This window comes from Calonectris borealis, chromosome 3 (assembly GCF_964195595.1).
Source record: "Calonectris borealis chromosome 3, bCalBor7.hap1.2, whole genome shotgun sequence".
NCBI classification, from domain to species: domain Eukaryota; kingdom Metazoa; phylum Chordata; class Aves; order Procellariiformes; family Procellariidae; genus Calonectris; species Calonectris borealis.
The window spans coordinates 7,470,563-7,489,981 of NC_134314.1; the positions used below are offsets into that span (position 1 = coordinate 7,470,563).

Consider the following 19,419-nt stretch of genomic DNA (forward strand, 5'->3'; position numbering starts at 1 on the left):
TTTAGGTCAGCAGTAGCCTAAGGGATGGAGGGGGTACAATGTCTGTATAGCTTCTACATGGAATATGGCATTCAGTTTTAGATGCTGCTGCATGGCCTCATCCCATATAATTTTAGGCAATTTAAAGGTACCTACACTAGCAGTTAGTTATACCAGGCTTCCTTATAATCACTGGGAGGAGATAGGTTACTGAGATCAGAAACACCTGCTGGAGATCCCTCTTTCTGTTTGGCTACAGAGGATGCCTTGGGCAAGCCAGCATCTCAGCTGAGTGCCTCAAGTTAGGAGAGAGCAGGGGGAGCCTCAGGGTGCATCAGAGAAGATGCACTTCCAGGAAACTAACCATGAGTTGAAGAAAGGGGTCTAATTTAGAGGCAGTTCCTGACAACTTTCTGTCTTCAAAACCCGGTCAAGGAGGAAGTTACTGTGTCATGCTCTGAGGAAAATAAAAAATAAGGCAAAAGGAATGCAATAATAAATATCAGAAGAGTATGTACACCAGGGAAAGAGCAATATCTGGTCATACCAACTTTACCCTGGTGAATTAACGTCACAATTTTTTTCCTTATGCTGTGATGGAGTACTTGCTTTAGGAGGTGCTTTTCTGTTTGAGTTAAGGGCTGTGTAATCATTAGAGGAGTGAGATGTAATGCTGTGCAAGTAGGAATGAATGAAAAATGAACTTACAACACAAAGACAAAATGCACTTCCCAGCACTGACTACGATGTCATGATAGTGCTACCCATGCACACAGCTCTTGTCAGGACCTCCTTGAGGTCCTCTCCAGCCTCCTCCATGCTCCCTACAGCGCAAGGACTGCAGGGGAGATGCTTGTAGTAACAGGTGCTGGAAGTGGCAAAACATCCAAACAGTGATTACAACAGTGGGTTTTTTTCGATACGTGGGTGTTGGTTGTCAGCGTTACAGCCTATGAGGTGGTTGAGGAGCCTGGAAAGTGTATTCCCAGTTGTCTTCACCTCCACCTTGATAGAAAATTTTTCCATCTCTATCTGTTGGAGCATCATGGCCGGTCCTTAAACTCCCTTTTCCTTTGGCCTAGTCCTTTTCCTCTTTATGCAAGTTCCTTCTGTATTTTGTTTTGGTTTTTTGTTTGTTTTCTCTTTGCAAGAGCCAGGTTTCCTTTGAGCTGTCATTCCTGACAGTTTTCTTTCTGTCTGACCCAGCGCAGTGGACTTGGGGAATAACAAGATTGCAGCCTACATTTTCAGAAGTTTTCACTCACTTTGGGGTACCATCTTGAAAAACCTGCATCTGTGCTTTTCACAAGGGCCGTGAATCTAGGGATCACACCAAATTCAGTGGGGTTAAGGTAAGTAACAAAGCAAGTAGGATGAGAGTGTCTTGTCTTTCATTCTTTTCTTGCTTTATGCAATTGGTTCCAGAAATGCGGTAATTTCTATTGTCAGTCCTGGAAGGGAGGTCACATCAGAAAATCACAATGGTCTCTTTTGTTATTCTGTCCTACAAAGAATTTTACTTGAGAACTGCCAGTGTCAGCTGCTTTTCCCCATGGAGGAAGGATCTCTTAGACCAATGCAACGTCGCAATAAACCCTTCATAAAAACCCCAACCCTCAGCAAAGCTGAAATAATCCTCTCCCACCTCTTGGGAGTGGAGCGTGCACCATTATTGTACCAGGAGACCTTCAAGCCTCATCTGCCGAGGCTGTGAAATGCACTTGGTTTAATCAGCCTAAAGAGCATGTTCCTACTTTGCCAGACCTCAGATTCAGCTGCAGAAAAAATTGCAAGGCTCTCACAAATGAAACAAGACACTTTAATTCTATCCTCAGAAACACAAACATATATTTATATACTTACTTCTATTTTAAGATCATTTTCCCATCTCATTGGATAGAGTAACTAAATGCCAGCCTGATTAGGGAATTTAAAATTTTGACATCTAGTTGCACTAAGTGCGCTAAGTTTATGGCAATTAGAGAGGAATCACATTATTTTGCGCTCAAGCAGAGCTTAAGCTCAGGGGTGCCTGGACTGTTATTCCGAGAGGTGACTTTCACAGTGATTTTAAGATATCAGAGAAAGTTGTTCCGAAAAAAAAGGGAGAGGAGAGGAGAGGAGAGGAGAGGAGAGGAGAGGAGAGGAGAGGAGAGGAGAGGAGAGGAGAGGAGAGGAGAAGATTTAAGGGATGAACTTCTGTTCTTTTTTGTTCTCACATATCTGTCTCCTGAAAGGAAGTTTCTTAAGTTACCAGCTGATTCCTTATTAAATTCTGGAACCAACAGTTTTTCTACTACCTGTTTTTTCTGTGTAATTTTGCAGCATTGTAATTAGAAAATGAAGCCCACCAATACTTGGTAGTGATGCCACTGATTCAAATATGGACGGAGTGCTGATGCTATATGTGCTTGTGTCTGTGAGCTTGTGCTGTGTGAAGCAATGGGCTCCATCGATGCATCACGCAGGGCTGAATATAATGCTCAGGGAAAAATGCTTGGGTAAAACAGCAGAGCTCAATTCATTGTAAGCTTCATTGAACTGAGACTGATTTATGCTAGCTCTATCACACGTTTGTGTGCTACTTTGAGCTGGAAATTTTAGCCTAATCAAACTGGAAATTTTTATATCATTCCTCAAGAGCATCAGAATTTAAAATAGAAAAGAGAGTATGGAAACATTGCTGCAGAATTCTGTGTGCCAATGTTGTATTATGTTTTCTATGTTATGATAATAGTAGTTAGGTTGGTACTGAAACCCGTTGGGTTACAGTGTTCTTTCTGTCATGATCTAGCCCTACTTCATTATCTTTCTGGCAACTAAGCAATTCAGATCAAAATCTCAAAAGGGCCGCAGACAATTATTGGACTAACCTCAGAGGCATTTAGAAAACAGGGAAAGTTGGTGATTATCCTTAAAATTGAGTTGAGACTTTTATCACCTTCTTTTCTTTTTGTGTTATCAGATGGCCCTTGTCCTCCCTAGCACAACACTAGGGAAACCAACACTGCCAGCACATTTTTCAATGAAGCTAAGTACTTTTTAAAGCCTGTATTTGGAAGTTTCTTTAGCTCTTATGAATTATGTGCCATCAGGTTTACGTGGCATGCCATGAGAGGATTATCTCATGAGCATGAGAGCTACACAGATCTCGCATTATTCTCAGCAAAGTCACAGATGAACAACGGCTTGGTATGCACCAGGTTATTTAGCCCACACTCTGCCAGAGTTAAAACTCAGAAAAGAAGCCCAGGTAAAAATATTAAGGGAGGATCTCTCCATCCAAACAGGAAACCATGATCAGATATTTATGATATGGATGTTATCACAAGCACTTGGTGCTGGAGGTGGCACTTCTCTGCCCTAGTTTAGGCTATAAGCCTAACTTTTGAATAGTTAAAATATGCAGGTTGAATTTTTATGTAGGCATCTCTCCACTGGGTCCAGAGATAGCTAACATCTTTCTGCCCTGGATAATAAGGAGCTCGAATAGCTCTTTAAGCTTCAATGTCATGTTAGTTGTTAAAATTCATCTTAGACACAAAGGTAAATAATCTGAATAAAACTCCAAATGTATTAAAAAAATGGTGGACTAAAATCATAGAATGACAGAATAGTTTGGGTTGGAAGGGACCTTTAAAGGTCATCTAGTCCAACCCCCCTGCCATGGGCAGGGACATCTTCAACTACATCAGGTTGCTCAGAGCCCCGTCCAACCTGACCTTGAATGTTTCCAAGGATGGGGCATCTACCACCTCTCTGTGCAACCTGTGCCAGTGTCTCACCACCCTCATCGTAAAAAAAATTCTTCCTTATATCTAGTCTAAATCTAGATTGCATTGATTAGATCAAAAGCCTATGTAGTTTTATATATCTTATTCCCAACAATGGCTTTAAAAACAGAAAACACAGACTTCACCAACTTTGTTTTATAGCAGAAACTTTTTCCTCAGCACTCTTGGTGACTCAGCACTCAAATTACCATATTTCGATATATGACCTCGGTGTAATTAGGATAATATTTTTTTTGGTTGTTACTTTTACGCTGTAGCTGAGTCTCCAGAACTAGTAATTTATCTGCAGTGATGAGAGTCTGCCCTCTTTTCAGTATTAAATGGCTCAGACGTTGTAACTGTTACTTGAAGCAGCAGAGATTGGAAGACTATGGACTGTTCTTTGGAGAGCTCTTTGCTGCCAAATCCCCTCATTTCTGCAATGGCAGATGTTTGCATTTTAAGACCTAGCTTTTTTCCATGAGTTTTCTTATTTAATGGCACTTTTTCTGTGCTTGCATAGAGCATGTGGGAGTTTTTCAGAAGACCCTAAGGATGAAATTAATCTCTCCCAACTTTAGCCATGTAGAGCTTTGTATATAATCTAAATTTGTTGTCCTTGGCTCCCTCTCTTCTCAACACAGAGAGAGGAGAACATCAAAGAGGGGATTCAAACCTATTTCCAACTCCCACCCTGGGATGAGAAGAGCACTCCTTGGAGGTACTGCTCTGTCTGGCCACCGCAGGCTCAGCCTGGAAAACTAACTGGCTTAGACTGGATGCCTTGGTTTTAAATAGCTAATGTTGGGGAAGATGCATTCTTGCACGAATTATCTTTGCATGGCAAATCAGACCCTCTGCTGCACAGGACTTGGGAAGGCCTCACGGAAAATTGTGTAAGTCTTTTTTTTCCTTGAGCCAGTTATGTCTTGACTCTGTCCTGACAGATATATGGGGTGCAGAAACGTCAAGCACACACTGGTGGGAGGATAGATGGATTGAGAAAAGGCCCCCCAACATGAGGGGACAGAGGAGTGACAGATGAAGAATGAGAAGAAACACTATGGAGCACAGAAGGTGTGATGTAAAAAGGAAGCAAAAGCAGCAGTAGACCTACCACCTTCTGCCTTGATATTACTGACCCAGCTCTGGCTGGCAGTTTTCAAGGTTATGTCCTGCCTCAGGGCAACAGTACAGTGGAGCAGGAAGGGAAGAAGGTGAGAGGTAGGATGCTACAAGCTACAATATCCTCCTTACTTCTTCCACTCAAAACCATGGGACAATAATTTGGGACCTCACGCAGGTTACTGATTTGCAGCTCCAGTACAGTAGCAGGACCCTGGCAGTGGAGGAGGAAAGGTCTTGCCTTCTCCAGGTCACAAGCTTGTTTGATCTGTACATTGATTTACAAGTTCTCAGTCCAACAGGAGAAAAACACCCAATGGTTTAATCTGCAGAGTCAGCCCAGCCAACTTCATTACCTTATTAAAAATGGATTGATGCAAAACCTCTCCCGAGCGCTCACCCCAGCATCTATGTGGATGCAAAATATCATGCAAATTAGGTAATTAACTAGGTTTTGCTCCATTAATAGATAAATCAGAGCAATGAATTTTTCTAAGTACTAGCTATGCATTTCTCCAAAAATAGGACATCTAATGCAATTATTTTTATTAGATCTTTTGTATGTGATCACAGAGCATAAAAAGGAATTAGAGTTCCATGTTTGTTATTATTAAAGAATCCCTGTAGCCTCTTTATTTCATTTGGCTCAAAATAGAGAGCAATGCTGCTATTGTAATTCATTAATTGTCAGACTCACATTTTAATTCATAAGTCAAAGATTTCTACTTTCAGTTTGTTCCTGGTTATACTGGAGTTAAGAGTATTTTGGAAGGACAGAAAGCTAAAGCTAAAATTATATTAAAATACTCAGATAAGCAAAGAGGCCATATACTGTATACTAATCTGTATTTTTGAATATTCTATTTAGAACAATTAAGGATGAGTGAACTGCAGCTTTTGAGCATAGATACTTCCAAGGAGCTGATAGGCCAGCTGAAGCAAGACCCACAAATATTTTTTAACGCATCTGTCTTCGGTTTCCTACCAGATCTGCCACTAGAGTATCTGATCACTTCAAAAGTTACCAGTTATACATTCATGGTTGTACACTTCATTGTATAAAAACTGCTTGTAGAAGGTAATAGCATTTCAATTATGCTGTAATTTTGAAGTTGTTTCTGTATAATTATGTTTTAGGCTAAAACACTTTTGTTACTACTTCTATGTCACAAACTGTGCTTATTAAGCATGAAAGAAATAGAGAAAAAAATCAATAACTCCATCATGTAGATGAACTGTCAGTTATGTGAAAAATGGGCATGAAAAGTATCTCAAAGTTGACTGCAATGTAGCTATGTTATTGTCTCATTACAACTACAGTGTAATTATAGTAGCTGTTCCTGAGAATATATCACTTATGGCTTTTCTTCTGTCAGAGTAGGAATTTATTTTTATAGGAAGATATTAAAAATATTTTAACTAACACAAAGAAGAAACTTAAGTCATTAAAACTTCATCAGAATAGATAAAAGATTCAAGCTGTGTGGTTGTTTCTTTTGGGGTGGTTTTTTTCTTTCTATGTCTTTTTTTTTTTTTAATCTCTCCTGAGCCTCATCTTGAATCTCTTCAATCCTCATCCAAGGACATCCTTTCACCCTTTTGCTTGTTCTATTCCAGGCTTGGTTCTTAGATCAAAAACCTGGTCAGTAATTTTCCAAGTATTACTTGGAAAGTTAAGCTTGGAAATAAGACATGTTTAAAGGAGAAAATCTGGCTTTAATTAATCCATATTTAAGTGGTAAGTTTGGGGCTTTTGCTTACCTAAATACATTGCAATGCTGGAAGATGAAGCAGGATAAATCCTTATCAACAGCCTTGCGACGACGGCTGCTGTTTGCCTGTCCCAGAGAGGGTGGCAGCCACTAAGACGAAAAACGTGGGTCTCTCATAAAATAACTACACAACGTGGGAACAGCTGTGTAAAACTGCCTGCTGCTGTTTTCTGGGGAGGCAGTGTTGTCTTCTCTGGTGGCAGTTGAACGGTGTATTAAGGAAGAATACAGCAAATCAATAGTACTTTGATAACCACAGTTAGTTACATAGTACAATAGTACTTTGGTAACAATGAAAGTATGTACCCGAACCTCATCCTGCTTGTGACTCCGGATCACGTTTACTTCTGAGATGTAAAAAAAGTTCTCTTACAATCTGATGCTCAGGCCTTATATCTCACTTTTAACTTATTTCGTTCCTATAAACACTCATATTTAGGTGCGAAATGCCACATGCAAAATTTCTGGTAAGATTTTTATATGATTTTCCTACTCACATATGTGACAGTATATATTCTTTCAGTGCAAGCCTCTTCAGGACATTGCTGATCTTATAACCCAGCCAAGGTTAATTATGCTGTGAGTTCAGCCAGATACTTGAACAGAAGGATGCTGATATCAGCTAAAGATTATTAAGATTATTTGCCATTGCTGTTGCTACTTCTCCAGTGAAGCTGGCACCTGTAGCAATTCTTCTGGCACCGTGGCTGATACTCTTGTTCATTTATCTTTTCATTCAGCAAAAGAGTTTTCCTCTTTTCTCCTGTATCAGCCAATGTCTAGTATGTCTGAGGTATTTCCAGCAAGACTGACCTTCCCTATATCATTATGGCTCTCCTAGGAAGATATGGTTATTCTTACTTGGTTGTAGCTCTTTGGGTGGGCATGGCTGGGTGCAGACCAGCGGATGAGCAATCTGCTTCCCATCTTTATCCTCTTTCACCTTAAATGCTAACCTGCACTTGAATGGAGGTCCCAGAGTGCATAGCATAGACATATATAGCATTAGAGCAGCTGTCTCAGTCTTCTTGACAGAGTTTTGGTGGTGGCTCATGGCCAAACATGAAGCAAACAGCTATACCCCAGTGGTGCAATGCACCTCCACCTCTGCAGCAATGCTCTCCTTAGCCAAGTAACTCATGGCCTGATTCCAACTGAGTTCAGTTGCATCTATCACAAATAAATGCTTTGTAGTGAGATAAAATATTTCAATCACAAGTATCAAATTAGAAAGTAGTTTGAGTGGCTTATTCTCTTCTCTTTTCACATGGTGATGGCAAGCCCTGGACTCCTTCCCCAGCAGACATCTTGGACCTCTTCCATGGTTACTCCCACCCGTGTTTTATAGCATTTGGGTGGCATGGTCCAAAATCAGACTATGCAAGGAAGACACGAGGGCCACGTTAAATTTCTAAAGCCAGGTCTCCTCTGTAGTATTGGTCAAATCTTTCTATTTTCCCTTCTCTCAGTCTTCAGAGTGAGTTTGTGCTGCAGGGTCCTCAGGTCCTGTGGAATGGATCTGACACAACAGGGCCATGCTATGAGCACAGAAATAATAAAACAGAAGCCAACACACATCTGTTGCAAGCTATTCCACGCAAATTAATTTCTGATGCAATTCCATTGACTTTGATAGACTCATCCTGTGAATTCAGCCGTGGCAATGAGAAGCCAGGGAGAAAAGGGCATGATTTCTGCCATTTCCACACTGATTTATTGAGAAGAGTTTTGGGAAGAGGGAAGATTGATGGAGGGTGAAGTAGAGAAGCCCCTTCTCTGACACACCACATACATATTTTGCTCAGTAAGCCAACAATATTTTTTTTTTCTAACAGAAAAATACAAACACATCTTAGTCAAGCATTTGGAAGTATCCAGTACAAAGAGCTCTCCTGTTTCATGATGCTCCAGTTTCTCTGCTTATACCAGGACCAAACCAGCAAGTCCTTCCCGACACAGGCATTGTGGGGCTCTTCAGAGCTCCCTCCAGTCAATGGAGCTCCTTACGGCAGGCACTTGACTGCCTGTGATCAGCTAAGATGGGGGTCTGAGAGACAAGTAAAACCTAAGAGCTGGACTCTCCCTGAAGGAGCATGAACAGACCCCACTTAGGCAATTAACAGCACAGCTATTGCAGCCCATGGCAGATTTTCACCCATCAAAATCCAAAAAGTAAAGCGGAGCGTAGCCTAGCTCATTTTACCAACATATTTTCTGAAAAGCAATGAGATAATTTCAAAAGGTAAGAAAAGGTGCCAGCATGCTGAGAGCCAAGTACCTTCTAGTTAGTCAGGTCCTTCAGTGCTCCTCAACATGGTCCTGCTCTCAGCCCCCACAAGAAGCTGTGTTTTTCCAGATCCAAGGAGCTGGTGTGGGGAGCCACTGCAAGCCAGCAGCTGGGAGAGCAGACAGAACATATTGCAGCGTTGCTGGGAAAGGGCTGGAAGCAAATTCCCCTTCCAGCTTTACTTGCTGCTTGGATCCTCTGCCACTCCATGCAGATAAGGTGAGGCCTTAGTTGTCGCTTGGAAGATTATTGTGTTTGACTATTAAAAGAACAGAGTTAGCAAATACGAAGAGGCAACAAGGAGACTGTGGATTATGGTTCGACAATGTCACCTCGTCTGGGGATTATCGGCGCATGCAGCATGCAGCTGGCCAGAGGGATTTATGAGGATGCTGCCTCTAAGAAGAAGACGTAGTGGAGAAACATTGTTATCCTGAATTCTTTAGGAACCAAAGAAGAGATTTGCAAAGCAGTTAGAGGAGGATCATGGTCACATGTCATACGCTTGATGCAAATAGGAATCAAATGCTATAACTGGAAACAGAGAAACAAGAAAGACCACAGTTTGATGTTGAAGAGCCAAGGGCATATAAGGTTGTGGGAAGAAAGGATGAGAGAAGAACATTTGATGAACTACATGGACCACAGGAAGCCTGGAGTATAGGAGCAAAAATAGAGTGGAAGAAAAATATATGATTAGATGAATCTGTGGAAGCAGGGAAATGATATGGCAATATCTTTAGGAGATGGTCAGCAGCAAGTAAAACTGCCTTAATAGGGATAAAAAGGAAAAAGCAATATAACTGCTTTATTTCCATTTCCCTTAAAAATTGCTCCCTTCTGCTAGTAATTCTAAACATAGATTGCATAAAGCAGCAGTTTCTGATTTCCAGAAAGTGCTAGGTTCCCAAATGATTCGGATATTGCCTTAATCTGTTATACTGGAAATTCAATATCCAGCAGTGATCTGAGGAATGCAAGCTACCAAAAGAAAGCCATAAAGGGATAGCTGTGATGAGAGAAGAATTTAAGTAGTCTATTTCTGCCCTGTGTTACAATCCAAGACGCTGCGTATGGGCTTTACGCCGTTGTGAAATCCAGGTTGCGATTACCACAGAACCAGTGAGTGTGTTAAGAAGCAAGTGCTACAACTTGGATCAAGAAGAGCTTGAATTTCAGCTCTTACTGAAACTTCTTCCTTCACTGCATTTTATAAAGCCAAAATACCGAGCCTTCTCATCTACTGTACCGGTGTGAAGGGAATGATGGTTGCAACCAGCTTCACTGAATTGTTGCCAGTTTGTACTGGAAAGACAAAAAAGGACATAAAAGGACTGAAGACGTGAAGAACTAATCACGATTCTGATCTTAAGAGGTAGAGTACAGCAATTGCTAACCACTGAAACTAACTTTCATGTCTAGGCAAAAGGAAAGGTAAGTATTAAAGAGGAATACCATTAACAAGGTACCAGATAAGGAAACTAGGTGAAATTAATCTCTGTGCTGAGAGGCAACACATGGTGTGGTAGGTATATGAGCTCTCTGTTGGGACTCCATACTAGCCACAAGGTAGAAACACTGAATGGGTTTATGGAAGAGCGATGCTGTTAAGACTAATACGTAGCTGGAAGTAATATGAAAATAACAGAAGAGATGCGGTATGTCTTGGTTAGAGAAAATCCTTGCGATGCGACGTCTTACGCAGTCCTACTGTTATATGAGTTCAAGCAAAATGTGATCAAAAGCCACTGAGCCATACGAACAATAATAGCTTTCCAGTATTTTTCATATGCATTGCATTTATATGAGTAAAAAGACGTGTAGGCCTGGAAGAGTTTGCCAGATGAGTCACGGCTGCTCTGAAGAGGCTGAAAACTAGAAATGTTCTAGAACAAATGAAGCAAAACAGTTTAGAAACCTCTGTACATATCAGATGGGTCAGTGGAGCTTGGGCACTTATCAAAATGTACTATGAAGAAAGTTTTTGGAAGTGATTTTGTATTTTTGGTATGTTAGTTGTAATGTGATAGTCTTACAAAATACCATTAAATAACTGAGTGGTTTTTGTTATCAAAGTCTTGCAAAATAAGAGGTATGTAACATAGAGATATGAACATAAGATTATTCTGTAGAAATATTTGTAGGAGTTTAATGAGTAAAGATGATTATCTGAAGTTCCCTAAAGGTGGGCATAAAATAAGAATAGTGGGATAAAGCTGAGAAGACAAAAATTTAGGATAAGCAAAAGCAAAGCTGGTTTGTCACACAGATGGAAGACAAAATTTCTGATCTTCCATAACAAACTTCATAGGTTTTAAGACTAGGGAAAACTTTTATGATCACATACCAAAACGTTGTAAACTATCATTTCTGCATCAAAATCACAGTTTTTGCGGTATAGCCTGTACACTGAAAATGCAATCTTGGTCTGAAAATTTCTAGTCAGAGTCCACCAAGCCCTGAAAAATTGTCCCAGTGGTTAATTGCTTTCGGTGTAAAAGAATTGCACTTTATTCTGGTATGAAGTGGTTTAACTGCAGCTTCCAGACACTGGATCTTGTTATGTCATCTCCACCTGCCCTATACTGCCTGCTGTTGAAAACAACATGAACATCGTATTCCTCCCAGTGAAGGACTCCAGTCTTGCAGTCTGTTTTTGCAACATACTCTAGGAAGGGCTCAACAGTGCCATAGAGGTACTGCATACATGATAGACATCTACATTCTATCAGGTGAATCCCACTCAAAATGCCAGTTAGGATCTTCCTAAAGCCATTCACCTAACTGGTATCACCTTCCTATTCTTTCTCTAACACACATTTGCAATTTCCTCCTCCCGTGCTAACAACAGCAGCACACTAGGAATTCATATTCGATGCATTATCTACTGTGATCTCATTGTTTTTGCTTTCGGGGATGCAATTCTTCATCTTGCAAATGTGAATACATTCTTTGTTTCTAGATGCATAATCTAGCACTTAACTGTGATGAAGCACATGTTGACAAAATGAGCCTGCCTGATGATGTGCTTGGGCTGCATTTTCATTATTTTTATCTGCCAAACCTTGCATTATCTGAGAATTTTACTACTATTGATTTCTTTTTCATTCCAGAACATGGGGAAAGGTGTTGAATGGCATAGAAGAAATTCTTTTTGGCCAGATTATTTATGTCTTCCCAGAAGGAAGAGTGCACATTTACAAATTAATACTTCATTATTACATTTAATATAAGCTACACTGATTTAATATAGTGCAAATACATGCATGTATCAAACTGTTGTGCAGGGGTAAATCAAATTATCATTATCTGAATATATTACACCAACATAGTTTCTTTTCTTGTGTAAATTTGGAGATTAATTTAAAAAAATCAGGTTTATCTAATAAGACCTATTTTCCACAATATCATGGAAATAATTATTGCACCATTTAAAAAGCCATTTTATGGGATAATATTCACTGTTTTTTTTCCAGATAAACATTTGATCTAGGGTGTTAAAACATCTCTTGCCTTCATATTTAACATTAAGATTTTAGAAAGTTGTTGGAACTTTTTTACTTAAATCTTTTATCTACTAAAATGTGTTCTTTTCTTTCCTGCATGTTTACAATTTAAAAAGCAAAAGGAACTCCTGGACTTCTTCCTTTCTTCATTTCCTCACACCCTGATTTTTTTCTTCCCCTTTTTCTTTATTTCCTTTTTTCCCAGAGGAAAAATAAAGGAGAAATGAGGTTTTAGAGTGAAAAGTAAAGAACTTGAAAATGTTGAAAAATATAAATGGTTATCACTTCTTTTTTTCCAGGAAATAAAAAGTTTCCTACACTTGGACCAATGAAATAATTTTTGACAACTTCTTTTCAAAGGAATTTATGGAAAATAACTGTCTAACTTTGCTAACTTTTGGTGAAACTTGAATTGAAAACTTGAAGGTACTTGAATGTGTCCAGAGGAGGGCCACAAAGCTGGTGAAAGGGCTGGAAGGCATGGGCCATGAGGAGCAGCTAAGGACTTTGGGCTTGTCTAGTTTGGAGGAAAGGAGGCTGAGGGGCGACCACATTGCTCTCTACAGTTTCCTGAGGAGGGGACGTGGAGAGGGAGGTGCTGAGCTCTTCTCCCTGGGATCCAGTGGTAGGACGTGTGGGAATGGTTCAAAGCTGCACCAGGGGAAGTTTAGATGGGCATTGGGAAGCATTTCTTTACCCAGAGGGTGGTCAAACACTGGAACGGGCTTCCTAGAGAGGTGGTCGATGCCCCATTCCTGCCAGTATTTAAGAGGCATTTGGCCAATGCCCTTAATAACATGCTTTAACTTTTGGTCAGCCCTGAAGCGGTCAGGCAGTTGGACTAGATGATCAGTGGATCAGTGACCCAGTTACACACACTGTTAAGGGAAAAGTCATGGAAGAACCTGATCTTCAGGTAAAAAAATTCTCTATTTTTCAACAATTTTTGTGGTGCTTTCACTTTTCCTTACTGATGTCAGGTCAAACAATCCCCTCTAAGAGTTAAAAACCTTGCAATGTGTTCCAGGAAAAGACATTAAAGGGGACATTTGTGTCACTGACTAATGAAACTAAAGATATTCCCATCTTTTAAAATAAACATTGAATAAACTGCAAGGAAAATTTATCAATAGCTAAACCAAAAAGTTCCATAAGGAATGCATCGTTTGATGTATGTTTTGCAATACAGTGTCAGGTCCTAGGGAAGTGGTATGCAAATGTGACAGAATCGGGTAAAAGAGGTCACAAAAGACAAGCAAGGGTCTCATGGAGCACTGACAAAATTCTTGCAATTTAAAAGCTGACAAAATATCTTTTCCAGCTTGTGAACAAAACTCCCGAGTGGATGAGATTTAATGATTTCATTGCTGTGAAAGCCGGATCATGACTGTTTACCGCATATACAGTTTTTACGTTTTTCTTTTACACTATATGTAAGTTAAATCAATTGACATTTTTGCCTTGTTTTGCCCAATCTTCTATGTTTGTGTATGCATTTGGGTTTGTTTGTCTGTCCTTGACCACCAATTACTTCCATACCTTCTGACCAATTTCAAAAATTGCGGCACAGCAGAAGAGATTTCAATCATAATAAATTTCTACACTTGTTTTTTGGAAGTAGTCCGTAAAGAGATTCTATTACTTTCCCCTCAGGGAAAGAATAAGTATATTAGAGGTCAAAATCCACGTAAGAGAGATCTTTTGAGACTTGCTTCATTAGCTGCATTGTTGAGAGCTTGACTTCAAATGACCTAAGAAAGAGGTAGAACATCTGTATCTATGATTAGTAAAGCCGTCTCTCCCTCAATATCCTACCAAGGTTATTCATTTAAAAGCAGGCTAACTGCATGATAAAGCTTTTACTATTTCTTGGCTCTGATGGGAGAGACACTGAAAGCCCACGTGAGGGATTACAAAAGGCACTGAGCTGTACTTTTGCAGAGAGCCGAGGACTCGGTTGGTCCAGCAGTTCTCACTCCTAAAAGTGGTGCCTGAAAGTTGACTGGCAATGTGATGGGAGGGATATTTGCGCTGTTTTTTTGCCTAATATATTGAGCTCTTGTATAGCCCCGACATCGCACTTTTTGGTGATGCTTTCAGTAGGGTGGTTAGCATCTCTCCTGTGGGGTCGTCTTCTCTTTCAGCTGCTCCTACGAGAAGATTGTGCATTAGGAGGGTTTTGGTTTTGCTCTTTGCACAGTTTCTTTTTGCTGTGGTATCTACCCTAAGCACAAACAGCCTTTTTGTTCCCAGAGCTCTCAGTCTAGTTTCAGAAAGTTTAAATTGCCTTAACTGAAAACGTTGTGCTAAACTATTTTAAGTTGCTGTAGAAGGACAAAATGTTTCACTGCTCTGCACTCGGTATGCAGAACACCTCACTGCCTTCAGCTTCTGCAACTCTGTGTCCTCCCTGAAGGACAATAATTTCTCAACAGTAATAGTAAAAATATCAACTAGAAACTTAAAGAAACACAGAAAATTTCACCCGCTAGGGTCTCACTGGGTGTGCAGTAATCTGCCGTTTGGTCCTCTTTATAAAGCAATGCAAGTGCTCCCTTTAATAGATTATACCTGTGGTTTCTGAATTTATGTAAAGTTTGCAAAATGAATATAGTACTAATTGGTTTCATGGCTGTGCTAGCGAAATAGTTTTCTTTATATGCAGGATATCGACAGCAATGGAGTTCATAACACCGGGAAAAGCTATACCATTTAACATTTCTGTGGCAAATTTGCATTTGAATATGGGTTGGGATGTATAGTTTGGGCAGGTCTAAGTGTCATATCAGGCTGTAAAGAAATGTTTTTCTTCCTTGGATTTTAAGAATATAGAGTATGAGCAAAAAATTCCCTACTGCTGAAATACCACAGATTACTGCAGGAAAATGTAATGATAACATGCCAAGACACAGCTACATATTCTCAGGGAACGCAGAACGATTTTAGAGGCTGCTGAGCCACATAACGTGGCCATTGCATTCACCAGTGAAATGCAGCCATGTCAGGGTAAAAACCAGCATCTGCTTAACAGAGCACCACCTGCACAGTGCTTTGAGCCAGGCAGTGCTCACCAATACTGCATCTAACCTGCACAGCAGGGCGAATTTGAAGAAGATAGAAATGCAATTATCCACACTGAAATTCAGCCAAGACACTGAGGACAGTATACCCACTCTTGCAGAATAAAAATTAAAGAGCATCTTTAGTGATCCAAAGCTGCAAAGGCCTGAGGTTGGTGGTACCACTTGCAGCCCTGTGTGTACATCTATTGCTGGTGCAGCTCTCACTACCCCTTCGAGCATCCAAAACAGCATCCTCATCTTGCAGTTAGACAAGTGTGGATGAAACATGACCTGTTTCACCACATCCAGCAGGACTAACACATGGAAAGTCACAGCTGTAATACCTGCATATGCCTTTGTCTGAAGGCCACTAGCATAGAGTTGTGCCAATGACATGGAAGATACTTGTTGAATAACATAGGCTGCTGCTATCATTTTTTACCACTCGTGGAGCAGTGGGCCTGGAGCCAGAGTGGTTTCAGCATGCTGTGTGTTACTGCAGGCAGTTATCTCACCAGAGAGGAGAAGTCACTTCATGGGAAAGAAATGGAGTGAAAAAAAGGGGTCAGAAATGGAAGGATAAAACTGAATTATTAAAACCTCAACTGGCTCATGGTTGCGCAAAGGAGGACATATAAATGATACAATATCCAGTAAGGTCTTTTTAGTTGGGTTTGTATTTGCAATAGACTCTTTAAACTTTAAATTCTATGCAATGTTTTTGACATTGCAGATGAATATAGCAGATAAATATTGATTTAGAACATTTGGCAAATGGTCTATTAAGTTCTGTACCCTTTTCCTAACTCTTCAGGGGAAAACTATCAGACTGAAAGAGGGCAGCTATGGGAAAATTTCTTCACAAGTGAAATTTCTTTGTGCTCATTTTTGAACTGGGCTTTTTGTGATGGTTTTGGCTGGGATAGAGTTAATTTTCTTCATAGTAGCTTGTGTGGGGCTATGTTTTGGGTTTGTGCTGAAAACAGTGTTGATAACGCAGGGATGTTTTTGTTACTGCTGAGCAGTGCTTACACAGAGTCAAGGCCTTTTCTGCTCCTCACCCCACCCCACCAGTGAGTAGGCTGGGGGGGCACAAGAAGTTGGGAGAGGACACAGCTGGGACAGCTGACCCCAACTGACCAAAGGGATATCCCATACCATATGACGTCATGCTCAGCATATAAAGTTGGGGGAAGAAGAAGGAAGGGGGAACTTTTGGAGTGATGGTGTTTGTCTTCCCAAGTAACCGTTACGCGTGATGGAGCCCTGCTTTCCTGGGGATGGCTGAACACCTGCCTGCTGGTGGGAAGTAGGGAATGAATTCCTTGGTTTGCTTTGCTTGTGTGCGTGGCTTTTGCTTTCCCTATTAAACTGTCTTTATCTCAACCCACGAGTTTTCTCACTGTTGCTCTTCTGATTCTCTCCCCCATCCCACCGGGGAGGAGTGAGTGAATGGCTGTGTAGGGCTTAGTTGCCAGCTGGGGTTAAACCATGACACTTTTGAACATGGTCATTAATTTTTATACTTCTTCCTGACTATTATGTTTTAGTGTTGCAATGTTATTCAAAATAATGAAGATGTATTAGCTAGCTGTGTAAAAATCCAACCCTTTCTGAATCAGACTGAATTTTGAGCCACACCATATCTTGCAACAGTGAGTTCCAGGGGCTATTTGCACATAAAATGTATTCCAGGAGAAAGTAAATGCATTTGCTGCCTTTCATTTTTGCTTAGAAAACAGAGACTCAAGTTTGGATTTTCCTACAGAGGAACAAGAAACCTAAGGAGAACAGACAGTGTGCTTGACAGAGCGTAGGATCATTCACTCTATGCTTCCCCAGGTAGCAGAGCCCAACTTTCCGACCCAGCAGAAAAGAAAGGACAATGCAAGTTTGCATTTTCCCACCACACACCAAAGAGCACAGGACACATCCTCAGCCTGTCCCACATTTGCTCTTTCCTGCAGATCCACAGTGCTCCAGCAGAGACCAGAAGCCACCATCAATCTTCCCTTATGGATGGAGCTCATAGGAAAGTGTGAACTACAATAAAATATCTGCAAAAAAAAAGATCTAGTAGGAAAGTATATCCGAGCTGAAGTATGCACAGCCTTACATATAAAATATCCTAAAAATATTTGCAAATATGTAGATACTGTGAAAAATTACACTCCACAGTCAGGCCAGACAGACTTTGAAGTTATAGGCATAAACTGCAGCAGTGAAAATATTAAGAAATACCTTTATAAATGTGTGGCTGTTTAAGCACTGGAACAAGCTGTTGAGGCAGGTTATGGAATTGCTAGCAATGGTGTTATTCAAGGCTGGATTTCACATTGCCCTATTAGGGATGATATACGTGAAGCTAAATCATTTCTGCCATGATGCAGCTCCTTTCCAGCCCAAATGAGCCAAACGTAAATGTGATGTGCATCGATACATACTAAGTACAAGGACCGTAACTCCTGCTAAACGAGATCAACAGGCAGAAAAGGTGCATCCAATAAAGAACTTTAAATAACCCAGTCATAGGAATAAGCATTGCCATGAAAGGGTGGAAAAATGAAAGCAAGAGGTGTTCAGACAAATGCATGAGGCATCTGAAAAGGAAACATCCTTTACTATCTGAACAGAATTCGTGTATTGATTAAGAGTACTAAACATATGTTTTTAACTGCAAAAGAAAATCATTCCTTTTAGCCTTTGACTATTTAGCTCAAAACATGCTCTCTTCTCTTATCAAACCACTTTTTTCAAAGGATTGTAGAAATGCTTGCAGCAAATTGGAAGCAGCCCAAATGACAGCTACCAGTCTGCTAGCTGCAGATGGAGAGCTGAGGAAGCTGTTTTAATAATAATAATAAAGAACGACAACTGCATTTGGAGACTTCACTTTGGACAAATGGGTTAATTGAGTTCCCACCAAAGTCAGGAGGAAGAGTTTAGCTGGCTGTTCTTAAGCAACAAACCCAGCTGATGTCTTTTGTATTTGCTCTGTCATTATGGAGGATCTGGTGATGGTCTGTGCTTGGGCAATGGTCCGTGCTTGGGCGATGGTCCAAGGATGAATGCTTCAGCCTGAGCTGAGCCTCAGAATCACTGACAAGAGACCTGCAGACCCACCTCCTGGGGTGGAGAAATTGCACTAAGGGATCATAGAATCATTAAGGTTGGAAAAGACCTCTAAGATCATTGGGTCCAACCATCAACCCAACACCACCATACCCACTACACCATGTCCCTAAGGGCCTCATCTACACATCTTTTAAATACTTCCAGGGATGGTGACTCAACCACTTCCCTGGGCAGCCTGTTCCAAGGCCTGACCACTCTTTCAGTAAAGAATTTCTCCTAATGTCCAGGTTGATGACATTTGAGTTGATAAGAGCTCTTGCCCTAAGTCTCTACAGGAAAAGAAGAGCTAGAACTCAATTTGTAAGGGCTTCAAGTCAGTGTATGCATATATGCCGTATATGCATGCATGTATATGTATCTTAGAGCTCACGTATAGAAACTTAGGTGTTAAAGTCTAAACAGTCGCCCTAGCTTTTTCAGAGGTGGATAGGACTTTCCAGAGACTAACGCAGCTCATCACAAATATGTACTAAGTGACTGTCCAAATGACTTTGGAGTTGCCTATTTCTATTGACTGCAAAGGGAATTAAGATTGTGTCACTTCAGTTAAGGGAGAAACATTTGGGACACCTGAAATTACATGCTGCAAACTGTTGTTAGGACTGAGGCTGGCTGTGCTTCTTCTTGCATCTCTTTCTGCTGGATGTGGGAAGGCTCAAAGAAGATATCCTCATCTCACCCATGTTTGAGGAGAGAAGGACAACCCCAGTCTGTTGCCTCTCCCTAACCATGACAGCTCCAGGACATAGCTGCAGGGCCAGACTGCATGGTGCGAGTGTA

At 40.7% G+C, this 19,419-nt stretch overlaps 1 protein-coding gene across 2 annotated transcripts in view; it reads right to left on the bottom strand.

Annotated features, from left to right (window-relative positions):
- The window catches only part of PTCHD4 (patched domain containing 4), a 94,060-nt gene that overhangs the window by 42,740 nt on the left and 31,901 nt on the right, over nucleotides 1-19,419 (bottom strand). The window lies entirely within an intron of this gene.